The sequence below is a fragment of the Carettochelys insculpta genome, chromosome 2, assembly GCF_033958435.1.
Source record: "Carettochelys insculpta isolate YL-2023 chromosome 2, ASM3395843v1, whole genome shotgun sequence".
In the NCBI taxonomy this organism is placed as follows: Eukaryota; Metazoa; Chordata; order Testudines; family Carettochelyidae; genus Carettochelys; species Carettochelys insculpta.
In genome coordinates, this window is record NC_134138.1 from 159,549,042 (window position 1) to 159,572,989 (window position 23,948).

The 23,948-nt window shown below is 46.7% G+C and overlaps 1 protein-coding gene across 2 annotated transcripts in view; it reads left to right on the forward strand.

The window, feature by feature from the left end:
* GABBR2 (gamma-aminobutyric acid type B receptor subunit 2) overlaps positions 1-23,948 on the forward strand; it is a 776,613-nt gene that overhangs the window by 498,384 nt on the left and 254,281 nt on the right. The gene's annotated exons all lie outside the window — the stretch shown is intronic.

A 23,948-nucleotide genomic window follows, 5' to 3' on the forward strand; every position in this document is an offset into this window, starting at 1 on the left:
CCTCTTACAAAAGCAGTTTCTCCACTCTTGATGCTCATGCCTCCACATTACAATCTGACAATGGGCCACATCTCCATGACTGATCCGACTTGTTTTCTCCTCTCTTGGTGTATACTACCAATAATGGGCCATTTCCACCCTGACTGTATAGACCTTATCAGTTCTGGTCCTCCCCTTTACTGAGACCCCCCTTTTTAAATCCTTCTCTGAACCCTGCCCCTCCCCACTCATCTGATGAAGTGGGTCTTTGCCCACAAAAGTTTATGCTCCAAAATATCTGTTAGTCTGTAAGGTGCCACAGGACTTCTTGTTGTTTTTGAAGACTAACACAGCTACCTCTCTGATAAAATGGTTAAAGGGCTAGAGAATATGACCTATGAGGGAAAATTAAAAGAATTCATTTTGTTTAGCTTGGAAAAGAGAAGGCTGTGAGGGGACATAGAATCATAGAATCGTAGAACACTAGGACTTGAAGGGACCTCAAGAGGCCATCGAGTCCAGCCCCAGAGCAAGGCTGGGGATAACGAGGTTCGCTCAGTCAGGAAGGCTGAGTTGTATTGTCATCAGTAGATCTGGAGGTGTGAACTCCAAGAGAGGGGAAGCTGCTTTTGTATTTAGCCAGCCATTCACAGTCTTTGTTTAATCCGGAGCTGAGGGTATTGAATTTGCAATACCTAAAACAAATCCTAACAAGCAACTATACACCGCACCACAGTCACTCTATCTCAGGGACCCATCCATGCAACAAACCTCGTTGCCAGCTCTGCCCACATATACACACCAGCAACATCATTACAGGACCTAACCGGTTCAGCCACACCATCGTGGGTTCATTCAGCTGCACATCTACCAATGTAATTTATGCCATCATGTGCCGGCAATGCCCCTCTGCCATATACATTGGACAAACTGGACAGTCTCTACGTAAAAAAATAAATGCACACAAATCAGACATCAGAAATGGCAATATACAAAAACCCATAGGAGAGCACTTCAATCTCCCAGGACACACAGTAGCAGATTTAAAAGTAGCTATCCTGCAGCAAAGAAATTTCAAGACCAGACTCCAAAGAGAAATTGCTGAGCTACAATTCATCTGCAAATTCAATACCCTCAGCTCCGGATTAAACAAAGACTGTGAATGGCTGGCTAAATACAAAAGCAGCTTCCCCCCTCTTGGAGTTCACACCTCCAGATCTACTGATGACAATACAACTCAGCCTTCCTGACTGAGCGAACCTCGTTATCCCCAGCCTTGCTCTGGCCTATTTATACCTGGCCTTGCAGATTTCCAGGACCAGCATCTGAAGAAGTGAGTTAACTCATGAAAGCTCATGCTCTAAACTTTTCTGTTAGTCTATAAGGTGCCACAGGACCCTTCGTTGCTGCTACAGATCCAGACTAACACGGCTACCCCTCTGATCTCTGAGTACAGTTATCCAGCCAGTTATGCACCCACCTTATAGTAGCCTCATCTAAATTGTATTTGCCTAGTTTTTTTATAAGAATATCATGCGAGACCGTATCAAATGCTTTACTAAAGTCTAGGTATATACACATGATAGCAGCTTTCAAATCCCTAAAATGGTGTTACAAGGAGGAGGAAGAAAAATTATTCTCCTTAACCTCTGATGATAGGACGGGAATCAATGAGTTAAATTGCAGCAAGAGATGTGTAGGTTGGACATTAGGAAACATTTCCTAACTGTCATGGTGGTTAAATACTGGAATAAATTGCCTGGGGTGGTAGAATCTCCATTTTTGGAGATATTTAAGAACAAGTTGGATAAATATCTAACAGGCATGATATAGATGGTACTTAAACCTGCCATGAGGGCAGGGAACTGGGCTTGATGACCTCTTGAAGTCCCTTCCAGTTCTAGTATTCTGTGATTCCATGATCACGTCCATTGGTGCAGCACTGACAGTCAGAATCCCAGGCCAAAAGTTGTGGTTAACTCTGCTAGTGACATGTTTTTGTTTTGTTTTGTTTAGTTTTTTTTACCATCAGTGAGTCATTTTAAGTCAAAAATCTCAAATATAGGCAAAAGTTATGTTACTTAAAGCACATTTAGGTGCTTAAACAAAGTGCTTTTCAAAGCTGCTGTGTGTCAAGGATTTTCCTCTGTAAAACTGCAATCATACACTTACCTGCTGTTACGATACTTAATTAATATTCACAAAGTACTTTGTTTGTGCTATGGAACTCCAATCCAAAATTATACTGTTATTACTAGTCCTAGTCATTGTCAATAAATGGTGTAGGAATGGGGAGAAAAAAGAAAGAAACATTTTCAGGTAACATTTAAGAAGATGACATTTTTGAAGAGGGAAAGGCAGTGGATCTAAGGAAGTAAGCAAACAAGACTTGCATGAAAGGGGCTTTCTGTGTATGAAACTCTGAGGGAGCCAGGGGGAAGACCAAAGAAGAGCCCACTCACCCAGGGCACCTACATGGCTGGCTTATGTCCAGCTGTTGCTAGATATGTAAGGAAATAGCAAATCCATTCCCTTGCTTTCTTCCTATACATGTTTTGACCCCTGTGTATGGAACTACCATCTAGGCCATGTCCCTGCATACACCCACTTTTATACCTGTGTGCCCTTGTGAAGGCTCACCAATCTCCAGCATGCATGGGGCTGTGGAGTCTCTCTGGGTATTGTCTTGGCTTTTCAGGTGAAACCTAAAGGTAGAATTTCAACTAAGTATGGCCCTAAAACACCAAAAAAAGATACACAAAGCTCTGATGATGAGGTGAGTATTCCAGAAGAATTTTCAGACTAATCTGAGAAGAGGGTTAACAAGTAGATTAACAAGCAGACAATAGAGTGGAGGGGGACACAAATGCAGTAATAAAATACGTGGCTACTTAGGTCACCTTATACAGGTTGAACTTCTCTAATCTGGAACTATCTTGTCTGGCAACATCCGTAATCTGGCTTGATTTTAATTAGCCAGACAACCACTTATCAGGGTGTGGCCAAGTTTCCTGTGGTCCCATAAAGTTTGTTTACAGTCACCAGTCCTGGTTCTCAGTGTTCTGTGCTGGTATTTAGCTGTAATGTACCACTAAATGTCTTCTAAGAGCGCAGTAAGCAGTCAAAGTGCTGGTAATGTGCTAGACAATATTGACCTCCCATGGTCCAGCAAATTCTTTTGTCCAGCACTAGTCAGTTCACAAGGGTGCTGAACTAGAGTGGTTCAACCTGTATCTATGACATTTCAACTGTCTCTGAACTACTGGCAGATCCAGAAAAGCACGGAACTCTCAACACAGTAACTTGGCTGCAGTAGGGGAATTGAGTTCTTCACCCTGGACACATAGCCAAAGTGATTGGAGACTATATTTATGGGGGAATGCTCCCTGGAAAGAGAGTTCAGACCATTTCAACATACAAGAAAAGGGGTAAGGAAAAGAAGGCAGGAAGAGTCACCCAGCCTGAGTATGCTAACCAAGACCAGGACTGAGGGAAAGATCAAGACAGACTAAGGAAGCTGTTGGTTATCTTACAAAGATCTAGAACTCTCTCATGCTTTCAAGAAGTAAAAGTGACTGTGATTCAGAAATGTTTTTTTTTTGGTTAATCTTGTGCCCTTTGCATCGCTGCCTCTTTGTCCTTCAAGGGGTTAACCAAGATTAGAGTACACCTTGCCAGGTGGAACTCTGAACAATCATGTACAAGAAACTAGTGTGTCAAGAGGGTGAAGACATTGATCTCAGGGCATAGGGCTACATGAGGTCTGCCACTGGGAATGTGCCTTAGAAATCCAGAGCTAGGGCTAGTAATCCAACTCTACTCTCCTTAGAAGCAGGTGGGATCCCTCACTTAGGTTACTCACAACACACTGGTGTTCAATCAGAGAGGACTGAGTAAGTGGTGACAGTAAGCATTTGGATTTTTTGGAGTATAACCCAGTCCCGGGTATAATGTTGCACACCGCAATGATTCCTACTTAAGATGCTTTCTGGAGGTAAGCATGTGAAAAGCACTGTTAGAATGGGTCCAACCATTTTCGTCACTGTTGAAAGTAAAGTCATTAGAATCAAAATTTAGCATATAATGACTTCAGATTTTCCTGTTGTGACAGCTGTTTGCTTTCCTACGTTCAATATGACTTTTAAAGGAAAGCTTTATATTTACCAGGTGGCAGCTTTATTTGTTCCACAGTATTTCTCACAACTAAATAAAATAAATGCATTCTAATGGTGCTAGAGCTACTATAAGGAACTAGGAGCATGTTTTCAAAGGCAATTTCAATCAGGAAACCCTCTGCTTATAAAAGAAAGATCTAAGCTGATTTTGTATTTGTTAGGAATGAGAGCCATGCCAGTTAGAACCTGCTGAAAGGCAAGGTCATCATGAAAACAACTCCATTTTCCATCTATTCCAGTGAATCTCCTCTTGCGTTAACTCCTGCTTCTGGTGGTGTTTTTTAGTGAATTATTAATTTAAACATAACTGCAGGGAGAAAAAAGAGAAAGCGGTAGTCTCCCGTATTAATTAGGAACAAAATAAGATGTTCTGTGGTGCAGGAGAATGTTGTTGTTTATGTTATAAATAGTTGTGTTTGGAGATGACACCATCCTTTATTTCCAAAAGCTTTCCCAACGTTTTTGTGGGACAATATAAGCTATATACTTTTTAATTTTGAGTAGTTTATAGTTTGTATTTTCTTCTCATGAAACAGAACTATTACAGCTAAAACTATAAATTATAATTGCTCTAAATAATAAAGAATATCAATGAGCATAAATCAATTGCAAAGTGTAAACATCTAACTCAGGGGTGGGCAATAATTTTTGGTGGGGGGCAACTCCATGAATTTAGTAAGTAGTCAAGGGCCGCACTCTTCTGTGATCTTAGTGGAGGAGGTTCAGGGTCTGTAGTGGAGGTTGGGTGCAGAAAGGAGTCATAAACCGGCCAGTTGGAGCTGATATATTTTACAAGGGGACGGGAGCAGCACATGAAGCCTCCCACTCTGTCCTGGTGTCCAGAGCAGAGACCTGCAGGAAGCAGGAAGCCACTTAAAGCAGAATCTGGCTGCTCTGTGCCTGAGGTGGTCCATGGGCTGGATCTAGCCCGCAAGCTGTATTTTGCCCAGCCTTGGTCTAGCTCGTGTGCATGAAGTTAAGCAAGCATGCAAGAGTCTGAAGCATCGAAGTCCATATTTTAGCTCTGAAAGAAAATAGTGTCAAGGTTCAAAATAGTACTTGCAGTTTGCAAGATTCTACACTCCCCAGAAAATTAATAATCTGAGGCAATGAAGTTTTACATTTCAGCGTAATTATTGCAAGTGACAAGATTTGTGTTTGCAAAAATGATATATAATGTTGGGCAGACAATGCTATTTTGTTTTTTTTACACACATACACACACACACACACATATAAGAATAAATACAGTAGAATCTCAGATTTATAAACATCTTGGGAATGGAGGTTCTTTAACTGTGAAGTGTTCGTAACTCTGGAGAAAAAGCTACGGTTGTTCTTTCAAAAGTTCACAACTGAACATTGACATAATGTGTCTTTGAACCTTTTCCAGGCCGAAGACAGCTACTGCTTTCCTTTGCTTTTTAATAATTTGTTTAACACACTCCTGTACTGCATTTGTGCCCCGACCCCTCTGCCCAGCCTGGATTCCCCTACCACCCCCAAAACTCCCTCCCAGAGATGGACCACACACCCTCCATACCTCAACCCCTGCCCTGAGTCCCCTCCCACACTCAAACTCCTCATCCGCAGCCCCACTGCAGGGTTCACAGCCCCCACTGGAGCCTGTGCCCCCCTTTACCTCAAATCCCTCATTTCCAAACCCACCCCAGAGCCTACAGCCACTTCCCCACAACCTACCCCCACGCCCAAGCCCAGAACCCTCTCCCACACCCTGAACCCCTCATTTCTGGTCCGACTCTCATCCATAATCCTAACTCCCTCCCATACCTCAACCCCCTGCCCAAGACCAGAGCTCTCCCCTGCACCCCAAATACCTCTTCCCTAGCCCCACCCCAGAATCTGCGCCCCCTTCCACTCCTCAACCCCATGCACCAGCCCAGTGCAAATGAGTGAGGGTAGGGGAGAGCCAGTGATACAGGGATTGGGGAATGGAGTGAGCAGTCTGGATCCTTGGAGAAGGGGCAGAGCCTGGGGGAGGAGGAAGGGTGGGGATGTTTGGTGATGTGCGACTGACACAGTGTGGTGACGGCATCAAAGGGGACAGCATAGCCGCGTCTACATGTGCTGGCTACTTCGAAGTAGCCACGCCAACTTCGAAATAACGCCTGCCACATCTACACGTGGCGAGCGCTATTTCGAAGTTGACATCGACGTAAGGCTGCGAGACATCGAAGTCACTATCCCCATCAGGGGATGGGAATAGCGCCCTACTTCGACGTTGAACATCGAAGTAGGGCACGTGTAGCCGATCCGCGTCCCGCAACATCGAAAGAGCGGGGTCCGCCATGGCGGCCATCAGCTGAGGGGTTGAGAGACGCTCTCTCCAGCCCCTGAGCTCTATGGTCGCTGCGTGCAGCAGCCCCTTAAAGCTCCCCGCCCCCTGCGTTTCTGTGCAGGAAGCTGAGAGAGCGTGCAGGCGGCAGCAGTAACACGCGGCCTACCTGCATGCCTCCCTGCAACCCCAAGACACCCCCTAGCTGCGATGGCCGCCCACCAGCCCCCCCAAGCACCCCCAGGGCACCCCCCACAAGGGGAGCCAGGGCTCCCAGCCTGGCAGCCAGCCCTGGAAGAGGCAGCGGGGCCCCTCCTGGATGGAGGCCGAGATCCGGGACCTGCTGGGGCTCTGGAGCGAGGAGGAGGTGCTCCAGGTAATGGGGAGCAAGAGGCGGAACGCGGATGCGTTTGCTTGGCTGGCCAAGGGCCTGGCCACCCGGGGTCACCCTGCCCGTACTCCTGACCACGTCAGGAGTAAGGTTAAGGAGCTGCGGCAGGGTTACACCCGGGCCCGGGATGCGGCCAGCCGATCTGGGGCCGCCCCCGCCACTTACCCCTTTTACAGGGAGCTCAGCTCCATCCTGGGCCCCCGGCACACCACCTCCCCGCCGGCCACTCTTGACACCTCGGCCGACGAGCCCCAGCAGGCCCCGGAGAGGAGTCCGCCCTGGAGGCAAGTCCCGCACCCCAGGGGCCCCCCCAGGAGCCCACCCCTGGGACGCCGGAGGAGGAGGAGGGGGAATCCTCCTCCAGCGACGGGGGGCTGCGGATCATCCTGGCTTCCCGGAGCTGCAGCAGGGGATCCGCCCAGAGGGTGTCCCTCAACCGTGGGAGCGGACTTTCAGGTATGTACCCCCCCCCGGCGCACACTCCCAGGGTTGGGGGGCGGGGACAAGAGACATGACCAGGGCCCTCCACATGCCCAGATGACCGTGGCCCCAAGGACAGCAGTGGCATGTCCCTCAGAAGAGTGCATCAGCCCCTGCCCCCCCAGCAGTACAGTGCCATGCCCCATCCCTGGGGATGGGGGGAGCGGAACCTAGGGTCCCCCGGGGGGGAGGGTGTGGGACACCCATCAGCAGCAGCAAGAGCATCTCCCAGGGATGGGGATGGGGAACGAGAAGCAGAGGTGTGGGGGGACAAGGGCCACAGCTCGGGGGCCACACTGACAGCTGTCTCCACTCTTCTTTCCCCGCCCCGTGTTCCGCAGCTGCACCATCGGGGAGCCCGGAGAGCGCTGGCGAGGTGTCAGTGGTCCCGGACAGCCCACCGGGGCCATCGCTGCAGGCCAGCCCCTTGGTGGAGCACCAACCAGCCCCAGGACGGGGCCAACGGCAGACCCAGCACCACCAGAGGACGGCAACGGACCCCCAGCTGCTCGCGATCCTCCGGCGGCAGCTGGAGGTTTCGGAGCGGCGGCTGCGGGCGGACGAGCGGCACCTGCAATTGCAGGAGTGGGCGCTGGCCTGGCGCCAGGAGGCATGGGCGGCCTTTATGCTCACTTTTGAGTGCATAGCGGACTGCCTGGCCCCCCATGCCGCGCTGGCTGCCACCCTGCCCGCTCCACCCGCTGCTCCACCTGCTGTCCCACCGCCGTCCACCACCGCGGGGCCTTCCACCGAGGGGGACCTGGGGCCTGCTGACACCCGCCGGCCATATCTGCCGGTTCGCCCAGACCCCCAGCCAGCTTCGGCCAGGGCTGAGGCCAAGGCGAGGGTTGTGCCCACCAACCCCAGGCACTGGACAGTAGGGGGTGCGGGGCCCAGGACGTGGCCCCCCCTCCCCCTTTGTACATATCCCCATTATTTTGTATATAGTTTGTGTTAGACCCCTGTTCTTTTATGATACCTGCCCCCCCATGTAAATAGTTCCCCCCTTCCTTGTGTTTCACTATTTATCATATAATATATATATATATTTGTAGTAATAATAAGAGAATTCACCACCGTTTTGTGGTTTCAAAAACAACAGGTCTATTTTTATTTGCAAGAAAAGTGGCGGGGGTGTGCTCTTGGGTGCTCTGTGGTGTGGGCGTGGGGGCAGGGAGTGTTGTGGAGGATGCGGGGGTGCAGTGGGGCAGCCTGGTCAAAATGGACCCGCAGGGCCTCCCGGACCCAGGTCCCCTCGGGGTCCACCTGGCGACTGGGGCAGCGGGTGGCTGCACGTTGGCCCTGCCGGCCTCCACAGCCCAGCCCTGAAAGACTGCCTCCCCCTTGCTCTCCACCAGGTTGTGGAGTGCGCTGCACACGCCCACAATTTGGGGGATGTTGGTGGGGCCCGCATCAAGGCGGGTGAGGAGACACCTCCAGTGCCCTTTGAGGCTGCCAAAAGTGCGCTCAACCACCTGGTGTGCATGGTTCAAGCGCATGTTGAAGTGCTCCTGGCTGGCTGTGAGATGGCCCATGTAAGGGTGCATGAGCCAGGGCTGGAGGGGCTTCGCCGCATCTGCAACGATACAGAGGGGCATGGTGGTATCCCCCAGAGGGATCTCCCGCTGGGGGATGTAGGTCCCCGCCTCCAGCCGGCGGCACAGGCCCGAATTCCTGAATACCCGGGCTTCGTGGGTGCTGCCAGGCCAGCCAACATAAATGTCCAGGAAGCGGCCCCGGCTGTCCACCAAGGCCTGGAGGACCACCGAATGGTAGCCCTTCCTGTTCAGGAAGTGTCCTCTGCTGTGCTCCATAGCTCGGATGGGGATATAGGTCCCATCCAGAGCCCCGAAGCAATTTGGGAAGCCCAGGGTGGCAAACCCCATGATGGCAGCATCCGGGTCCCCAAGCTGCATGAGCATGTGAAAGAGCAGGGCATTGATGGCGTGGACGACCTGCAGGGGAAGGACATGGGAGAGCAGCAGTGAGGGGTGTGCAGGGTGTGTCTGGCCCTCTCCCCCCAGGGCTCCCTCCACCCCAGGGCTCCTACCCCCCCAGGGCTGCCTCCCCTTCCCCGTGGGTCCTCTTACTTCCATGAGGACAGCCCCGATGGTGGCCTTGCCAACGCCAAACTGCTGCCCCACGGATCGGTAGCTGTCTGGAGTGGCCAGCTCCCAGACAGCGATGCCAACCCATTTCTCCACACTGAGGGCACGCCGCATGGTGATGTCCTGGTGCCTCAGTGCGGGGGTGAGCCACTGGCAGAGCTCCAGGAATGTCTGCCGGCTCATGCGAAAGTTCTCGGGCCAGCTGTCATCGTCCCACTCGCCGAGCACCAGCCGCTCCCACCAGTCAGTGCTCGTGGGGTAGCTCCACAGCCGGCGGCGTGTGCGGCGGGGGAGGGGGCGGAGGACAGCAGGGTCTGGGGTTGCTTCCTCCTCCCCTGGGGGCAGCTCCTCTTCCACGAATAAAAGGTGATCAGCTGCCTCCTGCATGGCATTGAGCACGGCGAGCACTGCTCCTGCAGGGGCGGCTGGGTGGACCTCTGGCTGCTGCTGCTGCTGCTGCTGGGGGTCCATAACTGCTTCGCCGAGGTGTGCGTGCCTATGGCTCTGCAGACCGCTTGCTGTGCAGGCTGTGTGTGTCTGGGAGGAGCCCTTTAAGGGAGGGGCTAGCTGTTGCCCCGGAAGTGCTAGTCCGCCCTGTGACCCTGTCTGCAGCTGTTCCTGGCACCCTTATTTCGATGTGTGCTGCTTTGTCATGTAGACACTCCCCTGCAGCGCCTCCTTCGATGTGGTGCTGCCCAACATTGACGTTGATCGTCGACGGCACCAGCCCTGGAGGACGTGTAGACGCTATTCATCGAAATAGCTTATTTCGATGTCGCTACATAGAAATAAGCTATTTTGATGTAGCATACACGTGTAGACGTAGCTCATGAGAGCAGGGTCTGAGGGCAGCATACACATACAGTGGAACTTCTTGCTGCTCCTAAGATCCCCAGTTTCCTTCTTCCCTGGGAAATCTCTGTCTTAATCCACTTGTTCTCCTCTCTCCACTAAGTTATGGGCTCTGTGTACATCACACAGGGGCCCTATGGGAGGTCAGGTGTTGATAGGAACACAAGGATGCCTGTGAGAACATTCCTCACTCACTCTCTCCCTGTTTAGCCCACACATATATCCCCAACTCTATTACCTGTCCCCTTTACGTGGCCTGTCCGGCTGACCCTTGTCTTTCCATAGCACTGGCGCTTTGTGCAGCAGATCACTGAAGCAGCAGAGCTGAACACTGGCACTTCCAAATTTCCCCATGGCACTGTTACCTTAAATTCTGTCATAGACATGTAGAGACTTCATTATGCTCCCATACCCCTGGTTATCCTGGCACACCAATTAAAGGCACTGAGTCAGAGGTGCATAGAAAGGCCTAGATTGGGCAGTTCTTGTAGTTACACTCCTCTAAGTGCTCACTAGTTGTTTCACCTAGGTCAGACAGTGTTCCCCACCACACCGACACACCACACACTAGCATCTTTTCCACTCACTCCAACTCCCATTTACCTCCATTATTCAACTACTGTTCTCTCTCAGCCATGCTCTGCCAGAGCCTTCCCATACCCATTGCTGACAAGCATTGCCCCACAGGGGACTGTGTGCTGAACAGAGGAGGTAGCGGAGCATAAACTGATGTCAGGATTCGAGAGTTACTCCAGCTAAACTTGGTCAAACTCAGTTAAGTTATTCTGAATCAGGGGAATAACTTTGTGTTTAATTTAGATGCTCAGAAGTTTCATTTTGTTCAAGATATTGTCTTAGTATATGTTTGAGGTAGACGGAAGTCTGGAATTTGTGAGGACTGAGAGCTAAAGGAACGAATAGAGGAGAAAACAGGATTTTTCTTAAAAGGGAGCTTTGTTAAATGTTTCTGCTGCAAAAGTTTTTTCTTTCTTTTTTTTCTATAAAGCTACATGTAAAATTCAATTGTTCTATTAAGAAATGTGTCAAATCTGGAAAATAAATGTAGCCATTAAGCTATGAAACAAGGATATTGGTGTCCCTTTATGTGCAAATCTCAATGCATCTTCATCTATGCAGTTGGCACTGTCACCCCTCTAAGTAAAATATTCAATAGAAAGTTAAATTAAGGAAGACTGATGGGAAAAGGTTGAACTGATAAAAATCAAATGCTATGCTACTTATTTTATTAACTTGTCTCTGCTGTCATTACTTAGAAAAATTATTATGACAGATATTTGGACATATAATCTTCAAGACCAAATGCCAAAGAAAATTCTGATACAAGTTTGGTCATAAATAAAGGAGCATCAGATAAGAACAGCCATAACGGTTTAGACCAATGACCCAGGTAGCTCAGTACCCTGCCCTCCAACAGCGGTTAGTGCTATATGCTTCCTAGGGAAGAAATACTGTATATACCATACAAGAGGGTTAATCCATCTCCTGTCATCCTATCCAGCCTTCTGGCAGCTGGAGATTTAAGGACACCTGAAGTGTGGGATTGTATCCTGTGCCATCTTGTCTTAAAGCCATTGATGGGTCTATACTCTGTGAACTTAATCTAATTCTTTTTTTTTTGAACCCTCATATCTTTGGCCTTTGAATTCAACAGGTTGATTACATGTTACATGAGGGAATACTTCATCCGCTTTAAACCTGTTTGTTACCTACAATTCCATGAGGTGACCGCTAGTTTTTGAGTTATGTGGAACGGTAAATAACATTTCTCTGTTCAGTTTCTCCTTTCCATTCATGATTCTGTATCATTTTATCATATCCCCCTTATTAATCTCTTTTGTAGGATGAACAGTCCCAAGCTTTTTTAATCTTTCCTCCTATGGACCAATGACCCATATCATACCCATAAGTATTCTGGGTTTCCTTTTCTTTATCTTTTTCTATTCTAATATATGTCTTTTGAGATAGGGTGACCTGAACTACAAATGTTGTTCAAGCTCTGGGCATACCCAGCATTTATACAGTGGCATTGTGATGTTTTCTGTCTTGTTATCTGTACCTTTTGCTAATGGTCCCTAGCGTTCCGTTAGCTTTTCTGACTGCAACTGAACACTGAGCAGATGTTTTCAGAGAACTATTCACAGTGACTCCAAGATATCTTTCTTGAGTGGTAATAGGTAATTCAGAGGCCATCATTTTGTATGTATAGTTGGAATTATGCCTTTCAATGCACATTATTTTGCACTTATTACAAATTTCATGTGTCGTTTTGTTTCCCAGTCACCTAGTTTTGTGAGGTTCACTTGGAACTCTTTGCAGTCTGCTTTGGATTTAACTTTTTTATTAATTTTAGATCATCTGCACATTTTACCACATCCCTGTTCACCCCCTTTTCCAGATCATTCGTGAATATCTTGCATAGCACTTGTCTCAGTGCAGATCCATGGGGAGCCCTGCTGTTTAGCTCTCATCATTGTGAAAAGAGACCATTTATTTCTACCCTTTCTTTCTTGTCTTTTAACTAGTTACTGATTCCTGAGAAGATTTTTTTTTATCCCATGACAGCTTGCTTTGCTTAAGAATCTTTGGTGAGTGCCTTGTCAAAGGCTTTCTGAAAGTCCAAGTATGCTGTATTGATTAGCTCTCCCTTGTCCATGTGCTTGTTGGCCCCCATGAAGTCTAATAGATTGGTTAGGCATACATGTTTCTTCCCCAACAAATTATGTACACCTATGATAAATCATGATGTTCATCATCTGATAATTCTGTTCTTTACTGTAATTTCAGACACTTTCCCTCATGCTGAAGTTAGCTTACTATCCTGTAATTGTTGGGATTGCCCCTGGAGCCTTTAAAAATAACAACAACAAAATTTTGACATTAGCTATCTTCTAGTCATCTGGTACTTAAGCCAGTCCAAGAAATAGATTACATAGCACAGCTAGTAGTTCTGCAATTTCACATCTAAATTACTTCAGAAGACTTGGGAGAATACTAGCTGGTCCTGATGATTTATTACTATTTAATTTATCAATTTGTTCTAAGTCCATCTCTATTGATACCTCAGTATGAGAGAGTTCCTCAGATTTGTCACCTAAAAAGGATGGAGATCTCCCTCACAGCCTGTACAGTGAAGACCAACACACAGAATTAATGTATCTGAATAATCCAGTGCTCTCACTGCCTGTTTGGCAGTTTTCTTGCTTCTGATGTATTTTACAGTTTTTGTGCTAGTTTTTGTATTGTTAGTGAATTGTGCTTCGAATTCTTTTCTGTTTTCCTCACTAGGATTCGACTTCTAATTTTTAATGGGTGCTTCCTTTTTTTTTTTTTTAAACTTTTAGCTGTTTAGTCTTGATGTCATTTTTTGGTCTTCTTACAGTTTATTTTAAATTTTGGTATATACATTTATCTTGAGCCTCTATTATGGTATTTGAAAAATAATCTCTGGCATTTAACACTTTTGGCCATTCTTTTTAATTTCCATTTAACTAGCTGCCACATTTTTGTTCAGTTCCCATTTTTGAAGTTAAATGCTATTCTTGTGAGATTCTTTGGCATTTTTCTCCCTAGATGTGTGTGAAATGTGATATTATGACCAACATTATAAAGAAATTCAGCTATATTCTTCTCCTGGCCCAGATCTTGAGCCACTTAGGACTAAATCAGGAATTGCCTCTCCTTGTGGATACCAGGACAGGCTGCTTCAAAAAGCAGTTATACATGATATCCAGAAATGTTATCTATGCGGCCCCTGAGGTGACAAATACCCAATCAATGGGAGGCTAGTTGAAACTCTCCATTGTTATTCTGTTTTCTGCTTATATAACTCTCTAGTCTTACTAAGCTTTTCATAGTCATTGTCACCATGCCAGAAGTACATTTCTAATGCTATACTCTTATTGTTGAAGCATGGAATTTCTATCAAGAAAAATTCCATGGTATAGTTTGAGTCATTTAAGGTATTTACTTTATTTGGTTCTGTGCTTTCACATTTATTGCAAATTCTCCACCAAGGCAACCTACTCTGACATTGCTATACAGCTAGTATCCTGGTATTCCTGTTATCTGCATTCCATCAAGTTTCTGTGAAGTCTGTTATGTAAATATCTTCATTTAACATTAGACACTCTAATTCACCTATTTTAGTGTTTAGACTTCCTGCATTTATATATAAACATATATATTTTATCAATATTCAGTTACTTGCCTTCATTCATTATATTTACATCTGACTACTTGTACTTGAGCAACTGTACTTTACCAACTTATTTTCTATCCATTTTATTAAGATATAGAGTTTCTCCCTTTAATAAACTCATCACTGTGGGATGTCCCCACCACAACCATGTGTTCCTTCATGCCTGGTGGCTCTCATTCAGCCCTTAGTTTTAAAGAAAAACCCTTCGCAACCTTTTTAATTTTACAAGCCAGCGGTCTGGTTCCATTTTGGCTTAAGTGGTAACTAACAATGAAATCTGATAGCCATTGAGTCTGAGCTGTACAATACTTGGGACTTCAGCAAGTAAAGCTTCTCCTTAGCATAGGCACTAATTGCTTTACAACAATTTGGAGATGAAGCATGCTGCCTTCCCGGGCTGTCCTTAAGATTTTTGGTGCCTCGCGCAACCGACTACCTGCACCCTCCAGCCCCTGTGACGGAAAGTCACTTCAAGGTGCTCTGGGCTGTGAGGGCAGAAGCTGTGTGGGGAGTGGGAAGGAGCAGAGCAGGGATGCTGTTGGGGGAGCAGGCAGACTGAGAGGCACCAGCCAGCTGGAGCTGCGGGCTAGCAGGTGGAGGGGAGGGTGGAAGACTGAGACCAGGGCCTGGGGGATTAGGGCTGACAGGGCTGGGAGGCAGAGCAGGAGTCTGGGGCATTCAGGCCAGTGGAGCTGGGAGAGGGAGCAGGAGGTGGGGAGGGCTAAGGGATTAAGCCTGATGGGCTGGGACATGAAGCAGGGATCAGGGCACTAGGAGATTGCATCCAACGGGGCTGGGAGGCAGAGCAGGCATGAGGACTGGAGGACTCAGGCTGCCAGAGCCAGTGCTGCCCATGGCTGATGGTGGCCCCAGGCATACACAGCACAGGTCACTACTAAATATGAAGCGCCACTCGTGCTCCAAATTAAGTGGTGCCCTGTGCAGCTGTGTACGCTGCATATGCCGAAGGATTGTCCTTCTGCCTTCTGAAACCATTCTGTGCAGCATGCTTTGGCTGCAAACAAACTATTTTCTGGGAGTCGTGTATTCTGGGGAACAGCTTGCTTCAGGCTTTGCAGCGTACAGCAATCAAAAAGCTTTTCAAACCCAAGGTTTGGGTTTTTTGTTTTGGTTTTTTTTAAGACGACAAATCTGAGGAATGTCCCAGACTGACATATCATTAGAGGAGGTTTTGGAAAAATCAATAAATGAAACAGTAATAAGTCACCAGGACTAGATGGTCTTTAAACAAGAGTTCTGAAGTAACTCGGATGTGAAATTGCAGCCCTGCTCATGGTCGTATGTAACTTATTTAAATTGGCTTCTGTACTAGATGATTGGAAGAGAGTCAATGTGATGCCAGCGTTTACAAAGAGCTCCAGAATTGATCCCGTCAATTACAGGCCTGTAAACCTAACTAGAGCACCAGGCAGAATGGTTGAAAGAATAGTAAAAGAAAGAAATAATACAGAATTAAAACGCATAAATGAACAAGTTTGTTGGGGCATATTCAGCATGACTTTTGTAAAGGGAAATTGTGGCTCACTAGAAATCCTTGAGGGGGTAAACAAGCATGTGAGTAACAGTGATCCAGAGGGCATAATATAGTAGGCCTTTCAAAAATCCTTTGATAAGTTCCCTCACCAAAGACTCTTAAGAAAAGTAAGCTGTTATGGAATAAGAGAAAAGGTCCTCCCATGGATCAGTAACTGATTAAAAGATAGGAAACAAAGGGTATGACAAAATGGTCAATTTTCAGAATAGAGAGAAGTAATTAGTGTTGTTCACCAGTTGTCTGTACTGGGACCAGTATTGTTCAACATATTCATAAATGATCTGAGGAAAGGGGCAAAAGTGACATGGCAGAATTTGTAGGTGATATAAAATTACTCAAGATAATTAAGTACTATGCAGACTGAGAAGAGTTACAAAGATATCTGTGGTGAGGTGGACTAAGCCCCAATGCCCCCTACAAGAGACCAGAAGCCTTGCCACACTACCTCCCAGCAAGAGGAGCAGAAAAGAGGATAGAGCAGCTGTCTTTGCAGCAGCCAATCAGGACCCAGCAGGGTCAGTATAAAAGAAGCTACTAGGCTAAGGCCTGAGAGTTCCTCTCAGGCGCTCTACCCAGGCAAACCTCTGTACTGTCTGGGAGACCAACAGGACTTTGGACAGCTCCAAGTGTGAGCTGAACTTAGATCTGGGCAAGGCCCAGGCCCAGTGGCCAAAAGACTGGCCACAAGACTAATCCAAAGAACTGACAGCACCGTGGTCACCAGTTGCCACTGAGGGGTGCTCACATGCAGGTGTCTCCCTTATAACGTCTCACAAAACTGGGTGACGGGGCAACAAAATGGCATATGAAATTCAGTGTTGATAAATGCAAAGTAATGCACATTGGAAAACATAAATCCCAACTATACATATAAAATGATGAAGTATAAATTACCTGTTACTGTTTAAGAACGAGGTCTTGGTGTCATTGTAAATAGTTCTTTGAAAATATCCACTCAGTGTGCAGTGTGAGTCAAAAAAGCTAACAGTGTTGGGAATCATTATGAAAGGTATAGATAGTAAGACAAAAATATCATATTGCCATTATATAAAGCCAAGATACACCCACATCTTAAGTAATGCAGGCAGATGTAGTAGCCCCATCTCCAAAAAAAGATATACTGCAGTTGGAAAAGGTACAGAAGAGAGCAACAAAAATGACTAGGGGTATGTAACAGCTTCCATGTGAGGAGAGATTCATAAGAATGGGACTTTACAGCTTGGAAAAGAGACAACTAAATGGAGATATGATAAAAGTGCTTAAAATCATAACTGGGTGTGGAGAAAGCAAATAAGGAAGTGTCATTTGTTTGTTCTCATGCCACAAGAACTAGGATCACCAAATTGAAACTAATGGGCGGCTGGTTTAAAACAAACAAAAGGAAGTATTTCTTCACATGACATACAGTCAACTTGGAGAACTCTTTACTAGAGGATGTGAAGAAGACCAAGACTAGATAAGTTCATGGAGTATAGCACCATCAAAGGCTATGAGACAAGCTGGCCTGGGAGATAGAAACAGGATCTGAAGCGTCCCTAGTCTCAGTTTTCCAGAAGCTGGGAATGGATGACACAGGATGGGTCACTTGATGATTCCCTGTTCTGCTTCTTTCCTCTGGAGCAACTGGCATAGTCCACTGTTGGAAGACAGGATACTGGGCTTGATGGACCATTGGCTTGACCCAGTTTGGCCATTTTTATGTTCTCGTGTAGATGCAAAATATGTCAAATGGCTTCTCAACTCTGTGTATGTGCAAATAAATGATTTTCTTGAAATCTCCCTCTTTTTCAAAGAATTGCCTCACCACCAGCACAGAGCTGGGCAAAGTACAGTATAAGCAATGGCAGTGTCAAGCTGATGGTAACACACCTGGGGCTGGATTTGCAAAGGAACTTAGGCAACACAATTCTCAGTGTTATAACTGTCAGCTCACAAGGCTGAGGCTGGACCGGATTTATGGGATTCACTTCAACACAGAGCCAATTCAGGATAATAGTTCTTTATTAAGCTTATCTACCCCAAGTTTCTGCAATTAATTCACACAGTACATGATAAACAAAGCACTACAGGTGCATATGACTGGACAAGAAGCGATTTGGAATGCTTACATCCCTTTCAGCCATGGGGAGTTCTGGTTCCGAAGTGCCTCACATCAGGGCCATGGAGGACATTGCTCCAGCCGGGGGAAAGAGGTCCAAGGTGCTCCTGAGGCTGGGAGTCCCCAGCCAAAACTCAGCTAGGGGCAGCACCTTACAGTGATTTTATCCCTTAGCTGTTTACTGGGTGTGCACATACCAGGTCAATGCCACTTTTAACATTCTCATGGGGCTGAAGCCAATGTTGCTGTGGTTCCTGATCTTTCTTGGGTTCCCATGCCTAAATGCAGGTGTCAGGAGATGATGGCTACGTCTACACGTGAAGCCTACATCGAAGTAGCTTATTTCGATGTAGCAACATCGAAATAGGCTATTTCGGTGAATAACGTCTACACGTCCTCCAGGGCTGGCGACATCGATGTTCAACTTCGACGTTGCGCAGCACCACATCGAAATAGGCTCTGCGAGGGAACGTCTACACGCCAAAGTAGCACACATCGAAATAAGGGTGCCAGGCACAGCTGCAGACAGGGTCACAGGGCGGACTCAACAGCAAGCCGCTCCCTTAAAGGGCCCCTCCCAGACACAGTTGCACTAAACAACACAAGATCCACAGAGCCGACAACTGGTTGCAGACCCTGTGCCTGCAGCATGGATCCCCAGCTGCAGCAGCAGCAGCCAGAAGCCCTGGGCTAAGGGCTTCTGCCCACGGTGACCATAGAGCCCCGCAGGGGCTGGAGAGAGAGCGTCTCTCAACCCTTCAGCTGATGGCCGCCATGGTGGACCCCGATATTGCGAAGTTGCGGGACGCGCAATGACTACACGGTCCCTACTTCGACGTTGAATGTCGAAGTAGGGCGCTATCCCCATCTCCTGATGAGGATAGCGACTTCGACGTCTCGCCGCCTAACGTCGAAGTTAACTTCGAAGTAGCGCCCGACGCGTGTAGCCGTGACGGGCGCTATTTCGAAGTTAGTGCCGCTACTTCGAAGTAGTGTGCACATGTAGACACGGCTGATATGGCTATGTCATTTTTATGTTTGCAGGGTTCAAGGCTGTAACAGGCTGTGACACTGAGATGGGAACTTGATTGTGCAACTAGGAATGGAAGTTCCCACTCTTGCTGTCTGAGGCCTGCACACAGATCTCTTGGTGTTACAGTTAGCCACTCAGTGAAATTGACAGCTGGGAGTTAAGAGACTTGGCTCCCTACAAAATGCACAGGGCAGGGTAGATGGTCCTTGCCTTGGCGAACTTAAAAAATCTAAATGGACAAGTCAGAAGGGTAGGAGAAGAGGCCAAACAAGAAGTGTGAGCAGTGTGATGGCAGGAAGTGACATGTTCATTCTACTTTGGGGTGGGGAAGTTTACTTGGTAGGGAATTAACTACATGATAAATGGAAAGGAAAGGGAAGGAGGGGCAAAGGGAAAAGGGTATCAGAGAACAGGCTGAGAAGCATACAGCCAAATCAGCACAGGGCAGAGAATGTCAGAGAACTAATTATGCCAGTTTGGATTGTCTTTCTCTAAGGTCCAGAATTACCTTATTTCAGTGCAGCTGGTTTGAGATGTGTGAGGATGTGACCATACAATTCCTAGTTTATGGCTGCCCCTGCTGTTTAGCCAAAGACCTTAGCTTAGGAAAAAGGCCTCAGACTGTCACAATGAGAGGAGACACATACACAGGCAGACTGTGATTTTGATTCTTTGGCCATTTGTAAACAGGCCACTTCCTTTGGACATGGCGTGCAAATACATGGAGCAAAAGATGCTAATGAGGCGCAGATGCAAATTCCCCATGCCTCATTAGCATAACATCACGTGATTTGAAGTCCAGAAGACCGTTCTTCTGGACTCCAAAACACCGTGTACAAGCGCGGCCCCCAGGGGCTTCCAGAAGAAAGTCCTTCTTCTGGAGGCCCCTTCTTCCCAAAAGTTTTTGTGAAGAAGGGGCCTCTGGAAGCAGGACTTCCTCCTGGAAGTCCCCCCGGAGGCCGCGCTTGTACATGGCGTTTTGGAGTCCAGAAGAACAGTCTTCCGGACTCCAAATCACTTGACGTTATGCTAATGGGGCACAGGGAATTTGCATCTGCGCCTCATTAGCATCTTTCCCTCCATGTATTAGCATACCACTTCCAAAGGAAGAGGCCTGTGAAGAAACAGCCTTTGTTTTTATACCTCTTAACTAGCTGAGTGATAAAAAATACCTAATTTTTTAAGATATTGGCCTTTACAACAGACCTGAATACCTATACCATGATAAGAGGGTGCACAACTGTTTGAAAGCTTGTATTCAAAGATTGGTTATCAAGGATTTGCTTTCACGCTGTAGGTAGGTGGACTTGTTAACAGTCTTCAGATAGTAACAGAGTTAGTTACTGCCCTGTTAGTTAGTTAGGCCCTATTAGTCTTCAAGTAAGTTAAGGTTTGCTCTGAAACTGGGAGGATGTAGCCAGTGTTGTTCAAAAAGGTTATGTCCTTGGTCCAATACTATTCAATATCTTCATTAATGTCTTGGATAATGGAGTGTAGCATTTACTTATAAAATTTGCAGATGACAACAAGCTGGGAAAGGTTCCAAGCACTTGTAAGGACAGGATTATATTTCAAAATGTCCTTGACAATTTGCAGAAAGGGTCTGAAATCAGTAAAATGAAATTCATTGAAGAGGAGCATAAAATATTTCAGCTGGGAAGGAAAATGCACCACTAGAGAATGGGAAATAACTGGTGAGGTGTGGAACTGCTGAAGAGAACCTGGGAATCATAGTGAATGATACAATGAATATGAGTTAACATGGTAATGCAGTCACAGAAAAGGTAAATACTCTGGGTGTGTCAACAGGTGGCATTGTATGTGAGACACAGGAGGTAATTGTCCTTTTCTGCTCAGCACAGGTGAGGCCTCAGCTGAAATACTGTGTCCAATTCTGGGTGTCACAACTTGGGAAAAATATGGCCTATTTGGAGGAAGGCGTGCAATAGAAGTGATAAAAGATGTAGAAAACCTCCTCTATGGGGAAAGTTGAACATGTTTAGTCTTGAAAGACAAAACTGAGATGGGTGGACCTGTTAACAGTCTTCAGATAGATTAAGGACTGTTACAAAGGAGAGGGTGATCAGTCCTCCATGTGCACTGAAAGTAGGATGAGAAGCAACTGTCTCAATCTGCAGCCTGGCAGATTTGGGTTAGATATAAGGAAAATATTTCTGTCTTTGAGGGTAGTCAACATCAGGAATAGGCTTCTAAGGGAGTTCCCATCACTGAAGGTTAAAAACGGGGGTGAATATCTGTGAGGGAGGGGCTGGGTTTACTTAGACCTGCCTTAGTACATAAGCCTGGACTTGACGATCTCTTGACATCCCTTTTAGCTCTACATTTCTGTGATGCCATTAATTCAGTAGCAATTCAGTCCAGCACAGGAGTCATGGACAAGATGGTGTTAATCTCAGCACCCTGTATCAAATTTTAAAAACACATACTCATTGTGGACCTGTGGCAGAATAACTTGAACTCAACACATTGTACTGTGTAACTAGCTGTGGGAGGGACAGAGAGGAGACGGGAAATGCAGGGCCCCGGTAATACATTGTGCGAGAGTTGTAAGCAAGCGACGGGCCACAGAGCTGCAGGTGGAACCTGCTGCAGCCTACTGAGGTGAAGGAGGGCCACTCACGTGGTCCATTTGTGGTTTCCCATCATTGGACTGAGGCAAAAATTATGCCCAAATATGCATTTCAGTGTGTTAGTGTTTTGTCTCTTTTCTGAGCTGTATGTTGTACCTCCTGTGATTCATATCTATAAATAGATATGAATCACATCTATAAAATGGTCAGCTGGTCATGTTTCAGCATTCAGTACAGTTTAGGTACTGACCAAGAAGTTTTCTTCTGATCTACTTTTCACTTGTCTTCCCCAAATTGAGCAGAGAGGTAAACACATAACTGCTATGCACAATTCTGTGTCATAAGAAAGGTTCAGTCTGTGACAGGAAGACAAGAGATTCGACTTAACACTGCAGTCTAACTGTGCTCTTATAGCTGAGAAAAAAAAGCCAGTGTGGATTAACCCAGGAGAAGGCAGAATTTGTGAACTATAGAGAAATCTTTCCAGAGCTTGGGCGACATAAATTGGAATTTTTATGTGGCTAAATGTAATGTTAGATGAATCCTCGTGATTTTAGAACGTGATTACCAAATCTGAGTTTTAGTTTTCAAAAGTGCAAACACTGGCTTTCATGGTTTTGTCACTCAGAGGCACGCATTTTTGCTAGATTTGCCACACAGGGCATAACTCTTTAAACAATTATAATAATATTATACAAGAATACAGTACATCAGATTGGTAGCCCAGTTATGCTAGCTGGTAAATGAGCACTCCTTAAAAATTATTTGAAATTATGGCAGTTTCTGTGCGTGGAAAGGGACTTAGCTGTCATAATGTTTAAGCTGGTTTTGCAGTAATTCCACTAAAAAGCTTTCTGTGTACTCATCTAAAACTCATACTCAGGAATGGATTCCTGGTAAAGAAAAAGCATAGAGTTTAATGCACTGAAATTGGGGATGATAGGATAATTTCCATCTCAAAATACCGACAGAGCTGGCACATCAGACTGCTAGTCCAGTAGCAAGCGTTTGTAATAAATCTGTTTGTGGGTAATACCTTATGAGTGAAGAATAACTGATATCATACGTGTATTTAAGAGGGGAAAAAAGTGATCTGGGCAATTACAGGCCTGTTAGTCTGATCTCAGTAGTATGCACGTCAAAATTATTCATGTTCAACCAAGTTCAACAGCAATCACTTTTACAAATGATCTAATTAACATTAAGTTGACTGAGGCACTCTTAAAAAGAAATGCTGTGTGGTTGGATTCTTTTTATTTGCTTTCTGATCTTTAAGTCTTTAGTGTTCATATGGGGAAGGGTGACACATACACACTCTTGTACACCTCTCTCACTGTGTGTGTGTGTGTGAGAGAGAGAGAGAGAGAGAAGGGTATGAAGACCCTGCCTGGGGCACCACAGTGGAGTTTGCAGGCTCTGGGCAGGAACAGGCTGGAAATTACCCTCCCCGCCCCCCCATGCACACACCTCTCCAGGGCTTAGCTGAGGGTTAGAGAGGCTTCCCCATGCCAGTGACAGGGGGCTTTGGTACAAGTGGGGTTAGGCTCTTCCTGGCCAGTGCCCTGGGATGAAGGGTCTTGGGCTTTGCTAGGGTGATGGCCAAGCCAGAGGTAGGAGGGGAAGGATGGAGCTTGCCGTCCAGGCTGCTGAAGTGCTCCATGCACCAACAAGGGGCTGGTTCTCTGCACAACAGTGGAAGCAGGATGCACCCTGTCGCGGGGTTGGAGGACCAGAGAGGGGTTAGGGGAAAGAGCAAAGCCGAGAGAAGAAAATGAGAGAGGGAGCATGTGAGGGGCTAGTGAGTGGGCAGCAGAAGTGATGTGTACGTCACTGCATCTGGCTGCTACCCGCACTCACCAACCTCAGCAGCTTGCAGCCAGTGATAGCTGGAAGCCGGACAGGGAGGCAAAGCCCAGGTGGCCAAGAGCTAAATTGTAGTGGGACCTGCACTGAAGAACCAGCATGGGGAGTGGTTGGCCCCACATACTGCATCTTCACCCCACCGCCACCAGCCATGCACACCCATGCTCATTGTTGGCCACTGGACCCCACTTGCGGGTAGGCAGCTGGTGAGCGGGGATCTGGCCAGCAGTAGGACCCACCCATACTGATTGGGGGGAGAGAAAATACAGGACAATTTGTCCATTTTAAAGAGAAAATCAGGACACCTT